The sequence below is a fragment of the Misgurnus anguillicaudatus genome, chromosome 4, assembly GCF_027580225.2.
Source record: "Misgurnus anguillicaudatus chromosome 4, ASM2758022v2, whole genome shotgun sequence".
NCBI classification, from domain to species: domain Eukaryota; kingdom Metazoa; phylum Chordata; class Actinopteri; order Cypriniformes; family Cobitidae; genus Misgurnus; species Misgurnus anguillicaudatus.
In genome coordinates this window covers 25,738,556-25,757,503 of record NC_073340.2, presented here as the reverse complement: position 1 = coordinate 25,757,503, position 18,948 = coordinate 25,738,556, and the positions used below count along the sequence as shown (strand labels likewise).

The 18,948-nt window shown below is 38.1% G+C and overlaps 1 protein-coding gene and 1 long non-coding RNA gene across 5 annotated transcripts in view; one reads left to right on the top strand and one right to left on the bottom strand.

Annotated features, from left to right (window-relative positions):
• The window catches only part of dnmbp (dynamin binding protein), an 80,523-nt gene extending 65,795 nt beyond the window's left edge, over positions 1–14,728 (bottom strand). For 2 of the 4 annotated variants that reach the window (XM_055176473.2, XM_055176476.2), the window contains exon 1: positions 14,397–14,706. The gene's annotated coding sequence lies outside the window, so the exon portion shown is untranslated. Of the gene's footprint in view, positions 1–14,396 lie in introns of all 4 variants that reach the window. The other 2 variants (XM_055176474.2, XM_055176475.2) reach the window with 2 other exon arrangements.
• Positions 14,729–15,302: 574 nt separating this feature from the next.
• On the top strand, positions 15,303–16,644 carry LOC129421155 (uncharacterized). Its single transcript, XR_012369288.1, has 2 exons — positions 15,303–15,402; positions 16,091–16,644. It is a non-coding gene; the product is annotated as an uncharacterized lncRNA (long non-coding RNA).
• The last annotated feature ends 2,304 nt before the right edge of the window (positions 16,645–18,948 follow it).

Sequence of the window (18,948 nt, the reverse complement as noted above, 5' to 3'; positions counted from 1 at the left end):
CCAAAAAAGTTTCAGTGGTTCATCTACTCGAAACAGGGTGAACAGCACTTTCACATTCGCTTTGCAGCCCTCTATCGGCCAAAAACGCACTAACGAAGTTTCCAACCGTCGGGTTGCGGTCCTATAGTACGAGTGAAAACTACAAAAACTTGCTTTGCGGCAGACCTACAATCCAATCAGAGCCAGCTTTGCTGCAGTAGGCTAAATTATTTACGACAGTGCTAATGGACAATTCCGCTTCAAACCTGTAGGGGGATTAAAGAGCAAAAACTAGTGTCGCTTTAAAGGCAAGTATTTGCGCGAGTGCCCTGCGCGTGAGGGAATTAGCATAAAGTTATCGTTATAATGTGGACACTAATATAGTTATCGTTGAAGTTAATGTTATATTTATCGGTACAATGTGAACAGCCCTTTAGTCAGTTCTTCTGACATAGAAGAAAGAGATATGTACTGATGAGCAAATGTGTATGTGGTGGTATAAGCTTAAACTAATAGATGTGGCAAACCAGTAAGGGTTTGCCCAACAATCTGCCCAACAATGCACTTCCAAACACCTCATAGAGGTATTTTTTAAACACACATCACCTATTCAAGGAATGCAGTTTTCTCCATGCTGAAAACAGCAAAACAGGCTGAAGCAGAGCTCTGTGTCTGAAAATCACCACCCTTTTTTTTTTTTTAGAATATTTTCTATCCAAATATGTCTATCTGTAGTGTTGCAAATGTCTTTGGATGTTTTTCAGTGGACAGGAGGTAAGACTGGAAAACACATTCCTTCATACTGTACCTTACTATCACACAGGACCTCAGATGCAAAAGCCTAGATGGCACCTCCGTCAAACACGAGATAATGATATTAAATGAATAGTTCACCCAAAAATGAAAATTCTCTCATCATTTACTCACTGTCCTGTTGTTACAAACCTGTATCAAGTTTTGATGAACATCAAGAAAGATACACTGTATTGCCAATAGTTTTGGGACATCTGCCTTTATATGCACATGATCCTGAATGATATCCCATTCTTAATCCATTGGGTTTAATATGGAGTTTTCCCATCCTTTGCAGATATAACAGCTTCAACTCTTCTTGGAAGACTTTCTACAATGTTTAGGAGTGTGTTTATGGGAATTTTTGCCCATTCTCCTAAAAGTACATTTGTAAGGTCAGACTCTGATGTTGGACGAGAAGGCATCGCTCGTAGTCTCCGCTCCAATTCATCCCAAAGATGTTCTACTGGATTGAAGTCAGGACTCTGTGCAGGCCAGTCAAGTTCATCCACACCAAACTCGCTCATCCATGTCTTTATAGACCTTGCTTTGTGCACTGGTGCACAGTCAAAGATGGGAGCATAAAATTGTCCAGTCAGGCAAGTAAAGTTCTCCTGGCAACCACCAAACCCAGACTCGGCAATCGAATTGCCAGACAGAGAAGTGAAATTTGTCGCTCCAGAGAACACGTCTCCACTGTTCTAGAGTGCAGTAGGTGCGTGCTTCACACCAATGCATCCTTTGCATAGTCCTTGGTAAAGTAAGGCTTAAATGCAGCTGCTTGCCCATGGAAACCCATTCCCTGAAGCTTTCTATGCACTGTTCTTGAGCTAATCTGAAGGCCACACAAAGTTTGGAGGTCTGTAGTTATTGTCTTTGCAAAAAGTTACCGACTTCTGCGCACTGTGCGCCTTAGTATACGCTGATCCCGCTCTGTGATTTTAAGTGGCCTACCACTTCGTGGCTGAGTTGCTTTTGTTCCCAATTGCTTCCAGTTTGTTATAATATTACTAACAGTTGACCGTGGAATATTCAGTAGTGAGGACATTTCATGAATGGACTTACTGCACAGGTGGCAACCTATCACTGTACCACGCTTGCATTCACTGAGCCCCTGAGAACGACCCATTGTTTCACAAATGTTTGCATCTTAGATGACTTTTATACACCTGAGGCCATGGAAGTAATTGGAACACTGAATTCAATGATTTGGAGGAGTGTCCAAAAACTGTTCAAACTGATCACTCACAGTATTATATTTTTTTCTCATGATCGGTTTGGTTACAAACACTTCTAAAAATATCTTCCTTCGTGTTCACCAAAACAAAGAAATTTAAACAGGTTTGTAACAACATAAGAGTTTTCATTTTTGAGTGAACTATTTCTTTAATAGAATGCTTTCACCAAATACTGTACATTCATCAAATACACTCGACTGAAGAATACAAGTTAACCAGGCAAGACAGGAAACAGGGGTTTCTGCAAGCACAGAAATGTACCATTATATAGGCCAAAACTAAAAAAAACAGGCTTTCACTGGTTGTAAGAGAAACAACTGTATAAAATCAAAGCTGCAATCCGTAGCATTTACCTTACTACTGCCATCTCTGATTAGCCTGGGTTTCCCCATGCTGCCTTGCGCGGAAATTTATTCACGCTGCAAGTCTAGCATGGAAACCATGGACCAATTTTGAAATAATGAGAATCTCTATTTAGCTTTTGACTCTTTGGGTCCTCATCCGAGATCTATAAATCTGTGCATGACGTACAATCAGAGCCAATCAGCGAGCTTGTTACATCCACCTGGCCATAGCTAATTTGCCTTTCTCATTTGACCATTTGCAAGGACCCAAAGAGTCACGGAAAAGCTAAATAGAGAGACTAAAATGAAAAGCAAATCAAATAGCGAAAAGAATAAGGAGAACCATCGGGAAAATGAAAACAGAAATGTTAAACGGAAATGCCCTTTTAAATGCCTAATTTAAACCCGTCTTTGTAGTTCAATTTATAAATCCAGTTATTTATTTCTCTTTTTAAATCACTTTTTGAAATACATTTTGAAATTCCATTATTTAATTAAGAATTTATAAATGCAATTTAAAATGATGAACTTATTGAGTGTTTTATGTTGTTTTTGTAAATTGTTATATTACTTTAAACTATTTATTAATGGATTAATATTTCATTTCTACATTATTTTTATAATCTCACTTTTTATTGCCTAATAAAATGTTACATAATGATTTTTTTTGTAACTTTGTCTATTTATTTATAGATATATTAATGAATTTTTAAACAAGTCTATTAATTGCTATTTTTATTGTCCAGGTAGTTATTAAATATTGAAGTTCTTTATTACATTTTGCATGACTCTTGTGGTCCTCCATAATGTAGTAGTGATTGGTCAAGAATATGTTTAACATATCAACCTTTTACACAGTCATTCCTTGTACTGTAGATGACGTGAATTCAGATGCTGTCCACTCACCATTCTATCAGTGACCTCTTGATTTTTTTATATAACACTGATTTTGTGTGGATTTGCTCAATAAATGATTTTTAGTGATTTTTACCAGAAAGTTCTGGATTGCAGCAACTTTTTCTCCACATCCAACATTTGTGAATTGCACAATAGCACCAGTAGGGCCAAGAGCTGTTTGTTCAATAATTGTTTGTTTATATGACTACAAGCTGAACTCTTAAAATGCATTCTTTAAAAAAAAACATATTTATTTCTCTTTCTAATCCTTGATCCTGTATTTCACCTGATCCAATCATTACATCTTCTAGTCTCAGATCTTCACATGGACCAACATGAGATAAGAAGTCCAGGCTATTCCATATTAAAACTTTGAACAGTTAAAATCTACAACAATGGTTACAATGATAATAGTGGTTTAAGCCCCCCTAATCTAAAAAATTCTAATGTTACTATCAGAAAATGAGTCGCCAATGTATGTGCAGAAACATCCTGTTATTATACAAACCCATCTATTCTTCTTTGTGTAATCTCCTTTAAACTGAAAGAGTCACACAATACAGGCTGTTGGGGATCCCCTAGCAGTATGATGTCACATTGATTACGCCCCAACCATAACCGCTCACAGACTCCACCTTATAAGCGAGTAGTTTAACCTTCTACCAGAGACACATGTTTTGATGTAGTCCAAAGCACATGTTTAAGTGCTCTACCCCCTACTCTGCATACAGGGAGGGGAACAGAAGCTTTCTTTAAATTTAAAGAGACACACAAAAACAGTGCGTTTTTCATTGCAGCCCAAATGGCCATCGTACAATGAAAGATATGTGGTGGTGGGGATACCAGAGACTATTTTAATATTGCTGAAAACAACGTAAATTGCTTGAATGTTAACATTTGTAAGACTTAGAAACATATGGGCTGGACTTTGTAATGCTGGATTCCAACCAAATGCAGTAGAGGCGGCAAAAACGCGCTATTCGTACGTAGTTGGACGCTTGAAGATTTTGACTGTGGGTTCAAACCAGACACAAGTTCAACAATTTGCGCCAGTAGATTACATACAAAGTCAATGCAAAGACCCAATCAGACGCGTCCTCGTGTGGGGCGATGCGAATGACACGATATGGGCGGCGCGTTTGCTGCGAAAAAACACGCGCTATTCGCCTGAAAAGCGTCTTCGTCCAAGTTGAAAATATTCAACTCGACACGAAGTTAAATCCCGCGAGTAATCTAGAGCGAGTAACGCGATGCCCCGCATTTGGTGTGTAGCATGAGTCTACTCGCTTCATTCGCGCGTGAAAGCCGCACGTGAAATTCTAGTCAACGTGGAAATTACGCATCATTAGAGGGGCTTCTCCGACTCCGCTCGCTTGCTGTAATCACATCACTACTAGAGCAAGCTCTGCGGCATGATTTCCCGCCAAAGTTCAGATTTCAACTCGCTAAACGCCTCATTCGCGCCGGGAGAGCTCCAGACATGCGTAAACGCGTCTTTACATTAACTTAACATTGAAATCACTCGCAAATGACAAACTTTCAATATATACAGTACTGTGCAAAAGTCTTAGGCCACCATGCCAGAATTAGATTTGTATAAAAATGTAAACTGAAGTGTCAAGTTTTTAGGGTAAACTCCCCTTCCACTTGAGCAATAGCAGGAAACTGCAGGGTCTCTTAAACCTAAATAAAATTAAATCCTAATTTCATAGGATCTTTTGCCAAGAGAGGTCACACTAAACACCGACGATGCCTAGTCCTGAAAATTACTTTTTTTTGTACATATTTCTTGTATTTTCTGTTTGTATCTTAAGAAAACAGATAAAAAAATAAATATGGATGGACATTAAAACTTCTAAAACAACAAGTCTAGTGGTTGTGGCCTAAGACTGCACAGTACTGTATATTTGCAAAATTATTTGCATGTGTGCCAATGTCAAACTGCTGGGCCTGGTCTGTAAGGATCACGGATTGACTTTGATCTGTTTTTTCACTAATGAATAGTATATTCTATAGCATCTGTTGTGTTGTGTATTATATTTTTTGCCTTTTTACACATGTTATTCATTTACCAAATTCGATCTATGCTATAAATTACAACTGCATTCGACACATAATAATAATCAATACTTTTAAGCCTATAAATATAGATGAATGAGCAAAGGAAACCAATGAAACAGAGAGAAAGGCTCTCAGTCTTTGTGGGTTAGGGTGCATTTGTGTGTGAGCGAGACACTTGGCACTGGGTTGATAGTGGTGACATTACAACAGACAGCTTTGTAAACACAAACCTAACACTCACGCTGAAGTCTTTCAAAGGGGTCACACATATACACTCAAACAGCTGGCTTGAAAACAAAGATGCAACTGTCTAGTAGATGAACAATTCAGCAGTGAGGACTGAAGTGACTTAATATCACTGATGTATATGCATGTGTGGGTGTTTTTACAGGATATTGACCCTGTATGTGTTTTGTACAGTAGCATCAGCAATACAATAGTGACTAGACAACAGCAGGAAACTACAAACACAGTAATATCAAAAGGTGACAAGCAGAAAATCCCACCTATCGCGTCAGCATAGACTGTACTGGAATAATGTAACGTCACATCTGGTAAAGGCACGGTGTAAGACTCGCACACATCTGGCTTTGCTTCGCCTGAGATGAATAAACATTATCCATCATCCTTTGCGGCCTGTGTTAAACTGTAACATGGCCTTTGATATCTCCTCTTCATCCTCTCATTTTCCACATTATTCCACTCTCATAAGTGAGTCTGATCCGGATCTGGATGGAGATGTTAAGACAACGTTTCTCTGGCTACACGTTCACAATCTCTATTTGGATCGAAAACAGCACCCTTCCAAAACTCGACCTCAAACTCCTCTCTCATCTATTTCCTATTCCACTAGTGTTCCCCTTCTGGAACCTGATCTGCTGACCGTCTGCTTTTATTTATTGAACAGGTCCGATTTCATGCCAACAATAGGGGGAAATGTTGGGAGGTGTGGAGAGGGGTTTTTGCAGTACACAATGAGGCTGGAAGCTTCCATGTTGTGGCATGTTTTTGATGTTTTTTTTTTTTTTACAAATGTTGGATATTTACTGTACCAGCATGGCACGTGAGACTGCCCCCACCCTTTTAAACATTTATTTAAAAACAGCTTGAAAACAGGGAAGTTTGAATTAATCTAGATGTGCTAAATATTGTGTGTCCTGATACTACTATTTGTAATACAAAATGGAGTGTGTAACACTTTATTTTTTTCACAAGCACATGATTGTGGGAAACTATAATAAGCAAAATATACATATATGCCTAAAAAAAGTATAAATGCATGTTAGTAGATAGAATGCTACATTTTTAGTTTAGATGTACATTTCAGGCATTTGATACTTTTATACAAAGTGACCCACAGTGCATTAGGCTGGACTTCACTGGATTCACACCAAACGCGGTAGAGGCGGCAAAAACGCGATATTCGCACGTAGTTGGACGCTTGAACATTTTTTTATTTACTCACTTTATTCATGTGTGAATGCCACGTGTGAAACTCTAGTCATTCGAGACATTCACACGGAAATTCGGGTCATGTGAGGGGCTTCTGCAACTCCGCTCGCTTCCTGTAATCACGTCACTACAAGAGCAAGCTCCTGATTGGTTAACGCAGCACGATTTTTCTAGCAAAGTTCAGATTTTTCAACTCGCGCGTTTCCCGTTGCAACGCTCAATTCACGTCAATCGTGCAAACTAGACACGCGAATGAGGCGGATTCGTGTGTACCGTGCCACGCTAAACGCCTCATTCGAACCGCAAGACCACCAGCGCGCATAAACACATCTTAACATTGACTTAACATTGAAATTACACGCGCTTGATGTCTCTACTGCGGCTGATGTGAACATGGCATAATGCTACGTACACACCAAACGCGGGGCCCGCGTTACTCGCTCTAGATTACTCGCGGGATTTAACTTCGTGTCATGCGTTTAACTTTGAAAGACGCGTTTGAGGCGAATAGCACATTTTCGCGGCAAACACACCACCCATATCGTGTCATTAGCATAGCCCCACGCGAGGACGCGTCTAATCGCGTCTTTGCATTGACTTTGTATGTAATCTACTCAAACAAATCGTTGAACTTGTGTTTGGTGTGTATGCCCCATAAGAGTATGTGCATTGTGTGGGAATTGAACCTAGGGGTTGCTAGACCAGTTGAGCTCCAGAAAACCCAAAACACTTAAAAATGTCTAAAAAAAGGGAAAAATTTTAGGTCTGGGAAACAATCTGATACAGTCTGACATATACTTTAATACACCTATATGCAACTTGCTGTATTGTTTAGTATGAGCGGAACAATAAATGTGTAAATAAGTGCCTGCCTCCACTCAGTCGCACTAGCTCACACAATAGATATATAAGTGCTAGGGATGGGCACGAGTACTTGATTGCTCGAGTTTCAGTTGCAACGCTCAATTCACGTCAATCGCGCAAACTAGACGCGCGAATGAGGCGGATTAGTGACGTGTGTGGTTAGCGTTACAAGCGCCTGTGGTAGTAAAGACTGGGTCTGGAGATGTGTGTTTGACGTCGTGTTGAGCAACGCAGACCGGCGTATGACATCAGTAACATTGCCATGCATGATTCAAAAACAAACAAACAATTCTGCGGACCCGCTATGCGTCAACCAGCCGATCCGCGCAATGCGCGGCAACCCGTCTATCTCGCCGATCCTATGAAGCCGGCCACACCTCACATCACTGAGGCATATGGTTTAAAAGGATGCCGTGGTTTTCGGAAATACAGTCAGTCAGTTGCTAACAGCGCTGTTAAAACTTCAATGAATTATCATCTCATATTTAAACATCAAATGTCAAGAGATACCAGAGAGCCATACGAGCATTAACATTACATCTTGACTGAGAACAGGTGAGAGGACAACACAACACCACACAGCTAATCACTAAAATAATAGCAAAAGATTTTAAGCTGCCTCAATGTTATGAAGCTTGTGCTTTGACAGGATTGCCCCGCCCCCAGTTAATCGAGTACTCGTTCTTCAGACCGTTGGATTAATCGAAATGAAAAAATGAGATAAATGCCCATCCCTAATAAGTGCATAGATGCCACATGCGGCAGTACTAGACATATAGCTTAGGCCAATTTCACAATTGCACAATTTTATTTTTATGTTAACACGTTAGAGCATTCATACTGCATGTGTGAGCAGCGCATGCTCATGGCACAGAAGCAGAGCTATAAGAGTGTTACGATTTTTAGCACAGAATCTATGCGTCATCCATACATAATATCTATGACTCAGAGTCAGACTACATGATGCTTTGTAACATAGAAAATTGGGGCGATTTCAAACCACGGTTTTGAGACTGCATTTGGAAAACTCAAATTTTATGGAGAAAATACTCAGCAGTAATGTTAAATGATGAATTTGTCCATGGGTTGTTGTAAAGCATATTAAAAACACCACAGAGACAATAAAAACTTGATTTTCACTGCAGGGAGACTTTAAGTTTTCTATTCTGAAAACCATTCTGCTTCTGAATGATTCAGCTTTGCTTCAAGAGAGCTGTCTTTTATTTAAACATTTCTGAATGGCTCTTACAGCATTTCTCAGAAAACACCCAAACTTCCACATTCCATCTTTCTCTGCGTGCCATGTTTCTAGACTCACAAGAACAAGAGTGGGAGAGGTGTATCTTTGGCAGGCCAGAGTGAAGTTGTATAGGGAAATCCACAGTGCACAAGAGACCATGCATGGGGTGGAGAACTTCCCTGAGACAGAGGAAAAAGAGGAGCACAAACTAAACGGAAAAGGTTGTCGTGGAAACCAAGCGGCTTGCGGGTCTGTGTGAGAGGACTTTTAGAAATGTCAAATTCTCCCATGCACCCCTCCACCCCATCCAAAAACACAACCTTGAGAGGCTGTTCCTTATTTACAGCCTATGCAGAAAACAACTTCCAACAGGGAATCTAATGAGGTTACTGGACTACAGCCCAATGCTAAGTCTTAAAGCAGCTTCAATGCAAAGTAGGATTTTGGGTTTTTTCCTACAGAATATACTAGAGAATCAAGACAAAACTATTAAACATTAAAGAGCCAGTAAGATGCAATTTTTTTGTGTCCTATCACAGACAACAGGTTTAAATGCATGCAAGGTCAAAAAACACTGTAATTTTCTCAAAATATAAATTTTAAATTACCCCAATTCCCCCAGATCCCCAAACGATTCGTGTGAAGCCGTTCAACGACTCAGTCTGCCTAAACCCCACCTTTCAGTAGCCTACTCTGCTCTGATTGGTCAACTGACACAGTCTCCGCACAGATCAGTGGCACAGACTAACAATAGTACAACATGTATTGACCTAGTGCTAACATGATTTACTGAGAAGACATTATCGACATCAATACACATCATTCATCATTAATCCAAGCAATAAAAACGACGACAGAAACTAACATTTTACACTCATTTAAGCAAGTATGTAAGCTAACCGGACTGTTGCAAAAATGTAAACACTAAGTTAGTGCACATGCGTTAGCCACTTGCTAACGTGACTCTCTGACAGTATATTAAGAGTCTAAACACCGACATCAATACACATTATTTATCATTAATCCAACATTTTATACTCATTTAAGCAAGTATGTAACTTACAGGTTGTGGTTAGGAGACGTATGTTGTTCCAAATAAAGTGGGTACTGAACTATATGGGTATCTTTTCTCCTTGAAAAAGTAATTTTAACCACTGATTCTTCATATCTTCATCCTTTGGTAGTGAAAACAACACAAACTGAAAACACAGCGTGATATGATGTGTATGTGCATGCACGTTTGTGCACATTGATGCATATAGGTATTTTACATAATGCATACATATATTTTGAAATATAAAAAATTTAAACTTTTATCAGATATAGAGTTTTTAACAAATGTAGGCATGTTCGTAGGCACCAAATTCTTTCTCCACCGGTGGGTGCTCGTCACAGCGTGAAGCAATGCTTAGGTTACTTAGCAACAAAAGACGCTTTCTGATGTTAACCAATGCGATTTTGTAGGAAAAATCTCCATATTCAAAACTTTATCAACAATAATAACTAGCTCTTGGTAGCGACTTGGGACGTAGCGTATGATGCATAGTGACAAAGTGGCAAAGTGACGAACACAGAGACACTAAGGCTGGGCAAAAAAAAAAATCGATTTTTCGATTAAGGCCACAAATCGATTTTTTTAATGAAATAACCTGATCCTGTTTGATCAAGGTATGCAACTGTTTTGACTTTTTCCAGCATACATTTTTCATCTTGCATCAAAATTGTATTGTATTTAACATAATTGTATGGATTTGAAAATTAGAGATGAGTTCTGTTTTAATGTACCCAAGTGTACCTAAAATAAAAAAGTGTAATATACAGGTTAGTGGCTCTAAATTTCTTTTTATTAATAACGTACTTGTAAACTTATGTTTTATTTTATAGATAAAGTATTTGTATTAAATCTATATTCATTGAGTTGAATCGGGTATAAAAATCGGTCCGAGAATTGGAATCGAACTGAGAATAGAAATTGAATCAATCCGATAGCTTATGAATCGAAATCGAATCGATCCGGAACATCTGAATCGATAACCAGCCCTAAGAGACACAAAGGAGGACAGACCAAAACAACGCCAGTCACGAATAAAAAAAAGTCTTAACCAAGGATTTTAAAGAAAATAGCAGAGGATATCCATATAAGACAAGAGGATATTGAGTTCTCTCTATCTGTAGCTAAAACAACTCACAACGCATGGTTCTCATGAGAGTCAGTATGCATAATGCATGTTGGCCACTACCGGAAGCTAATTATTAGTGTTTACAAAGTTTTAAATATGGATATATTTTTTTTACAAAATCACATCGATTACCAATAGAAGGCCCCATGGAGCCGTGTGGATTACTTTTGTGAAGGATGGATGCACTATTTTGGCCTTAAAAGTCGTGAACCTTATTTTCTACCGTTATGAAGCTTAAAAGAGCAAGGACATTTTCTAAAATTACTCAAATTGTTCGTCTGAAAGATGATGGACATATGTATATCGAAAGGCTTGAGGGCGAGTAAATCATAGGGTAATTTTCCTTTTTCGCCAAACTATTGCTTTAATTATGCTTTGAGTCTAGGAGGCTGTGAAGAATAACCTAAAATAGTTTTAGTTTCAATGTTGATAGAGCAAATTTAGAGCATTTTTTATTTGCAAAGAAGGATCTGAAAGAAGGATATGAAACAAGTTGTTAATCCTATTAATGGATGGCACCATTTTAACCTATGTCATGGTATTTTGATGTCAAATGCTAGCACATGCTGAAGTACTGCACTGCACACGGAGTACGTGAGATGTCATTTAGATCTATAGTATGGATACACCAGCGAATGCCACTGGTCTAGAGGTTCATGCTCTTAAGAACAGGTGATCATCTACAGCAAGCTACAACTCAATGTTTTCAGAAAAACCAAAGAGCAACATCCAAGAGATCTTTTTAAGGGATCAAGCCTGTCCAAATGCCACGTCCATCTCAGATCCATTGGCCTTCTTGGGATTACAACAAGCACGTATTCAACAGAAAACCCTGGACGTGGCCTTTGTTTTGTATCTGACAAGTCTCAACCTCATCTGGGCTCAAGAGAGAGAGAGTCTTGTGACAACACCAGCATAAGGTCCCAAGAACACAGCTGGTGTTCGAGACAAATGGCACCCATCAGTTGCTGAGAGATTAATGCCGTCAACTGAGTTTGTATGGCGCTGGCACATATGACGTAAAAACAAACCAGGGCTACATCTGATATCAATGACGGTACAAAGGATGAGAGAGGCATTGTAAATTCACTGTTGAGTCATTCAGCATAAACTTTAGTTCTGGCTGATAAAGCATGTTAGGAATGTTCCAGACGTTCTTTTTTTTCTAGGATCTGATTGTTTCCAGCATTATGATGGCGAGTCCCTGCAGGTTTTGAACATTTTGTCAAACCCACCAATTATTTTAATTAAACTATAGGGGGAAAATACACATGGATTCTCTTTTAGCAGTTTTTAATTTCCATGTCATTGTATAAATTAAATATAAGTTTAATTTCTATGCCAAAATACCTTTTGGTACATTCCAACCATTCTTTTTGCTAGTCATTAATTGGACTAAACAGTTTTTTTGTGTCATTCACAGCTTTGCCACCTTTGCCAACATTGCAACCCACAACTGCTTTCAAAAACGGCTCGAAAACTCCTATTAGATATATGTCAGTATAATTGGACATCAGCCACCCCACTCACCATTTATTGGTACCTGCATCATCTACTCAAAAACCTACAGTAAATGGTACATTCAAACGGGTTGTCAATGTTAAAGCTTCACATTTAGTTTGAATAGGTGACGACATCATGCGATGCTGAACTGAATTGTGGATCCGTCGGCATCACGTCACTGATGTTGCTCGCGGCAGAAGTTGAACATTTCTCAATTTTTCAAGCGCCAACGCTGGCCTCAGCCAATCAGATCACCTTGCAAATTCAATGCAAATAACCTAGTCCAGAGCCAGCTAATTACGTTTATGCAAGACCAGAGAATAGAGTAGCACGTGTTGCGGCCACTGTGATTGGCTGTTTGCCATGCTTCAGAAATGCCTTCTGTCAAGCTTTAACACTGACGCCCCATGTGAAAATATAATTTTGTATCTGTAACGCTGAACTGTATACCTGTATTTGTCTTATGAGTAGATCAGATCGGCGTCCTGTATGGGCCTCAGTACTACGGCTGTCATCTTACATTAACAAAAGGCTCCAATAACAAGGAATACTACAACTAAATCAATAATTTAAACTGTGTGTAACTAGGAATCAAGTCACATGCTACTAGTTTTCTACAAACATACCGTACCTTTATGTTAAAATGAATAGATATTCTAATGGTTTATTTACATATACCATTATGAATCATCAGCTGCTTAAAACCATTACAAAATTCCTTTATATAGTCTGTTTTGAGCCTTATTCCTATAGGATTTAATGGTGTCTTTTGGTTCCCATCTGGCATATAACATCCCACCACCAGAACCCAATACATTACCAATAGTGAACAACTATTTATTTGAGGTTTATCGAAAACATAAACATCAAAGTATACATGGTTTACAAAAATAACAACACACTGTTTTGACTATATTGAATTATCTTTGTTAATCTTTGTGCTGTGTAAATACAGCACTGTTACAAATGCCAACACACCTATATAAGTTTATACCATGTGTAAGAATAGTATGGAAAGTATGAATAGTGTCTCAAAGTCTGGAAGGCTGTCAGAGCAAAAGTGACGAAACAACTGATGACAGTTGCCATCGGACAGGTGACTAGTATCCAAACTATATGCTGTTTTAACACACTGAAGGGCAAATAAAACCTATACTATTCATTCTTAGCCAACTGCTTGAGATGTATGTATAAACAAAATAAATGATTTATGCTGTCCATTAAATTTATTCGCCTGAATGTACAGCAGACCATTGAGTAACATTTGTATAACCATAGTTTTACCATAAATACCAAGGTTAAGCTACATTTGCTATATTATAACAATGATTAATGTATGGTTGCTATGGTTCCACTGCAAATATCATAGTTCAAATTATGGTTACTGTAGTAAAGTCATTGTATTTTTTTGTTAAATCTACTAGTAAACAGATTTGCATGTTTGTCAACTGATACACCTCCAAATTTCCACATGACCAGTTTTTATGCAAAAAAAAGGCAACAGTAACAAACCACACATGAAAAATTCTGTAGTATGCTTTAGTGTTTACTATAGTAAACTGTAGTAAAAGTCCTAGATACCTTTAGTGTTTTTGAGCCTTACCATAGTAAATTTTAAAGAATACTATAGTGTTAAACTTACTACAAGTGATCAATTCTTAGATACTACACAATACAATTGTATACTAAAACAAAGTGTACCAAACACTATTATATACTACAGTGTACTACTGCAGTAAACACTAAAGCATACTACACATACAGGTAAGAAACATTATTACAAATAAACTGGATTTTTTTAGGTACAATGTTTGAATCAACGTAAATAAAACAAGATTTCACTCACCTCTGTGCTCTCAAATGTGGTTACACAGCCTTGTTGAAAAGGCGCGACCAAAAACAGCAGAAAAACTTTCACGATGTAACGGGTGCCTGTTTCCTTTCTGCCATAAAAATCGCTTTAATAATAGTCATAAAACAAATCAGATTAGGCGTTTTTCCTGCCTGTCAGTACTCGACTCACACGTTGCAGATGATCCGATCTGGCTGATCATCTACGCCACGGCCGGATCAGCTGTCATCCAAACGCAAGTCCCACCAAGCTCGTCCCCATGCTGACATCAACATCAACATACCACCCTCTGCTGACAGGGACCTTTCCGAGCATAGGGCTGCCTTCAAAGAATGCCTGAAGGAAATATCTGAGAACTGAAACAGCGTGATTATATTCATTCAAACGATCTGTTATATTTTCTAAATAATATGTGCACTGGTCAGAGAAAAAAACATCATATATTCTACATATATTGGTTGTTTATTTTAAAATTATTTGAGTTTTGCTTTAATGTTGCATATTTTTTCTTTTAGACTGGAGTCCGTAACTTTTGGGTCTCTAACGCATCTGTTTAAAACAAAGTTGCAGGTTACTTTACGTACTTTTTAAACGATTAACAAAGAAAACAAGACATACGGATACAAACATATCAGAGAAGACAATAGTTTACATAAATAAAAAAAGGACTTATCGTTACCTACTTCACATGTGTATTAAAGCAAATGGGCTTGTTTGACTTCATGCAGCCCCGCAGGAGAACAGACAGCCGGTGATGTCAAAGTTCCGCGAGAGCGATTTAAAATCAAACTCCTCCGTATGATTTCGCGAATCGCTCTCGCGGTACTTTGACGTCATCTGTCTGTCGGTTCTTGCGGCGCCGTATGAAGTCGAACAAGCCAAATAACTTGGGTTAAAGTAAAATAACGTCACTGACATTTCCCGCGAAATCGTACTGGACAGCTTAATAATAATAATAATAATAATAAACCATTATTTTAAGCTTACCGTTGTGGATAAGGTAAGGAGACATCGTTAAAGCGTTTAGGTACTTTTTTTTTATCTTGAACCATAAAAAGCGCGAAATAAATTTAATAAGATTTAAAAAAACGGAACTTGGAGAGCAGGGACTAAAGAAACATCCTAACGATCCTAACCCAGGCCAGGGTCTTATCTGTTTAACTATGTTATAGTCCTATCTGTTTTTAACATTGTCAGAGCTTCTACAGATTATTTTGTCCAATCTTCAGACATGGAGATTACAGCTCTCTGACTCTGATTTATGCACATTATCTCAACCATTGAAAATATTTACACTGAACCACTGCATTTAAACCTGTTGATAGTAAATAGAAGGGACAGAGCTGCATAGTCAGTGTCAATATTATTGCGACAAGGGAACATTACGTTTTAATTTGCATTTTTAAACGCAAGATTATTTTTGCTATGTCTGCATTAACCCCAACTTCCTTACAATACAGAAACAATGAAAGGAAGCTGACTGCAGAGGCCCATATTTATTAGGTTTTGATGACAGCATAAATTCCTCCAGCACACAAGCAAAAACAGCTCAATAGCTTTTAATCAGTTTCCCTATATGTGTTTATTCAACATTGCGTGTATTACAACCAAGCCAGGACAGAAATAATATATGATTTGTATGTTACTATAATAGGTATTTAACTGATTCTTTTATTCGCCCACCACAGGCCAATTGCATGGTCAGATCTCTAAAGGCTAGTATGGGACTATCTGAGATCTTGACCTCTGTGCATCATGCTTTGCATGTTCCAACTATCTCCAATTCCAATCACCTGACATGGATCATCTGACTTTGATCCCCTTTTATACTTGAGGTAAAAAGCTAAAGTGGGTGTCCGAAAATCCATGGGTGGATTGCTGTATGGGTCACATTGTTGCATTGAGCTCTGTGTTGTAATCCACTCTGACACAACATGCCCACTGCATCAATGAGAAAATGCCAGATCTGTCATATCCCGGAAACATGAAAAGCTTCTGTTGTCATTGAGAAAGACCATGTGAGCTTTATAGTCTTTGTTCCCATTCATTCTTGTTTGTCTGCTCATGAACTCATTGTCATAAGTGCATTGAAACATTTAAAAACAATGAAATAATACAGCTTAATTGTCCGACTGGTGGGATGAATTTATTAATGGATTGTAAATGGCATTGATGGTTAATAGTATGACTGGACGTGATCTGACTATCATTTTCCTGTTAAATACAGTAAAGTCTCAATGAAGTCTCATAGTGTAATTGAAGGCATTTCTCTATTCTTGGCTAAGGGAAATGATGCACTGGTCTTATTTCCCTCCTGTGAAGTCTTCTAACTTTGGTTTGCAAAATTCCTGAAGTACATTTTCCTTTTTCCTGTTATTCAGGACACATTGTTTCTCGATTTGTGTGTGACCACAGATAAGCGGGATGAACATTTTAGCACTGTTTTCTTTTCGATTAGTCCTTGAACCTAGCAAAAGTTTATAGTACTTGGTTAATCATATAATTAAACAATTGACATTACATTTTAGTCTACTAGAAAAGTAAAAATCATGTAATTGTATGTTTTACAGAATTTCACAAAAGTATTCCAGTTTGTCCCACCTGAAAGGGTTTTAGTAGGAGCCAGGCAAAAAAAAAAAAATTTATACTGTTTTGCTGTTTGAAGTGTTTTCGGTCAGTATCTGACATTTGTCAGTAATGTAATAGCAGAGGTTTAGCAGTATTACAGCACTGACCTCTAGTGTTCATAGGTTCATAAGCACTGACTACCATCTATTCTATAAGTCGCATAGCTTACAATTTTTTTGGAGAATTAAGCAATACTGTGATATTTTTTGAGACATGCATGGAATATATTGATTAAAATAGAAAAAAATGGCATGTAATGCATTATTTCTATATAAATCTCTAAAGTAGTTTTGTTATATTGGCCCCCAAAATGAACTCCTTTTAGCCAGCAGATGGCTGTCTATCTATACATGCACACACTGCATTTGTCATTTATGCAAATATCACTTAGACTGCTTCAGGATTGCCACTTTAAATAAAAATTGGGCCATGCACTGATCATTTTAATATGCACTTGTACAAATGGCACAATAGAATTAACTTACTAGTCACTTATTGACCTATCTATGCAATGAAAGAATTCAAATGTGATAAATGTAAAATTAAGACATACTGATATTAGGGCTGTCACAATGATTAAATAATCATCTCACTGCGATTGTTTGACCTCATCGTGATGATTTCAGATCACTGCAATGATTGCACATCTCTTTAAAAAACACAAGGGGGAGCTGCAGCGCTTGTATAAATAACAAGCATTGTAAAGCCATAGCCATTCAATACAGTGGAAAAAACGTTTAAAGAAATGCTGCAAAACTTTGATAAACAGTACGAACTGCCAGGTAAAACAAACATTTCCAAAACAGCAATTCCAAATTCAGGGAAGTGAAGGATGCTATACTTAAAGGTGCAGTGTGTAAATTTTAACGGCATCCAGTGGTGAGGTTGCGAATTGCAACCAACGGCTCAGACCACTGCTCACCCCTTGTTTTAAAATGGATAGAGAAGCTATGGTACCCACCAATGGAAAAAACATGTAATTGACGGAGACAACTTAGTAAAAAAAAGTTTGTCCGTTAAGGGCTTCTGTAGAAAGATGGCGGCACAAAATGGCAACTTCCACTTAAGGGGACCAGAGGTGTCAAGTAACGAAGTACAAATACTTCGTTACAATACTTAAGTAGATATTTTGGGTATCTATACTTTACTTGAGTAATTATTTTTCAGACGACTTTTTACTTCTACTCCTTACATTTTCACGCAATTATCTGTACTTTCTACTCCTTACATTTTAAAAATCGCCTTGTTACTTCTTTTAATTTCGGCTTGTTTTCTTTTTTTACATTCCGGCTTGTCATCGTTAAAAAAACCCAAAACCTATCTTGATAAATTGCATCATCCGGATGAATGCGAATGTGGTTGGATGAGAAGTATAAACATACACCATTCCGACACCCTATTGGTTTGTACGCAATCCCCGCCGTACGCAATCCCCGCCCCCCCAGCTGACTGCAGATGATCAGAAGTTTGTTCGATAGCGCTGCAAAGATAAACTTAAAAGAACCGCGAGAGCGATTAGAAAGCATGCGAAGCAGTTGGAGCAGTTTGCTCTCGCGATGCTTTGATATCATCCGCCATCCGTTTGTACAGTAACATAACGCGGCATTCTGCCTTCAAATGGAAAAGGACGAAATAAAACTCGCGGATCAATTTCAGGTCAGATCACATTCACAAGCCTGTGTAAATATATAGCTGGCTGCTGACACCAACGCATCTGTGTGATTTAAATAGTATAACAATGTACCAATTTAAATCATGTAAATTCAGTTGTTCAACTTAAATGACATTGTGCTGCGTTGCGTTTTGAAGCATGGCAAAGATATCTATGCTAAAGACATCTGTTGTTTTGTAATAACTGCCCTAAATTTTATTTGCATTAACAAAACCTACTTAGCTAAATGCTTGAGTGTTAAATCAA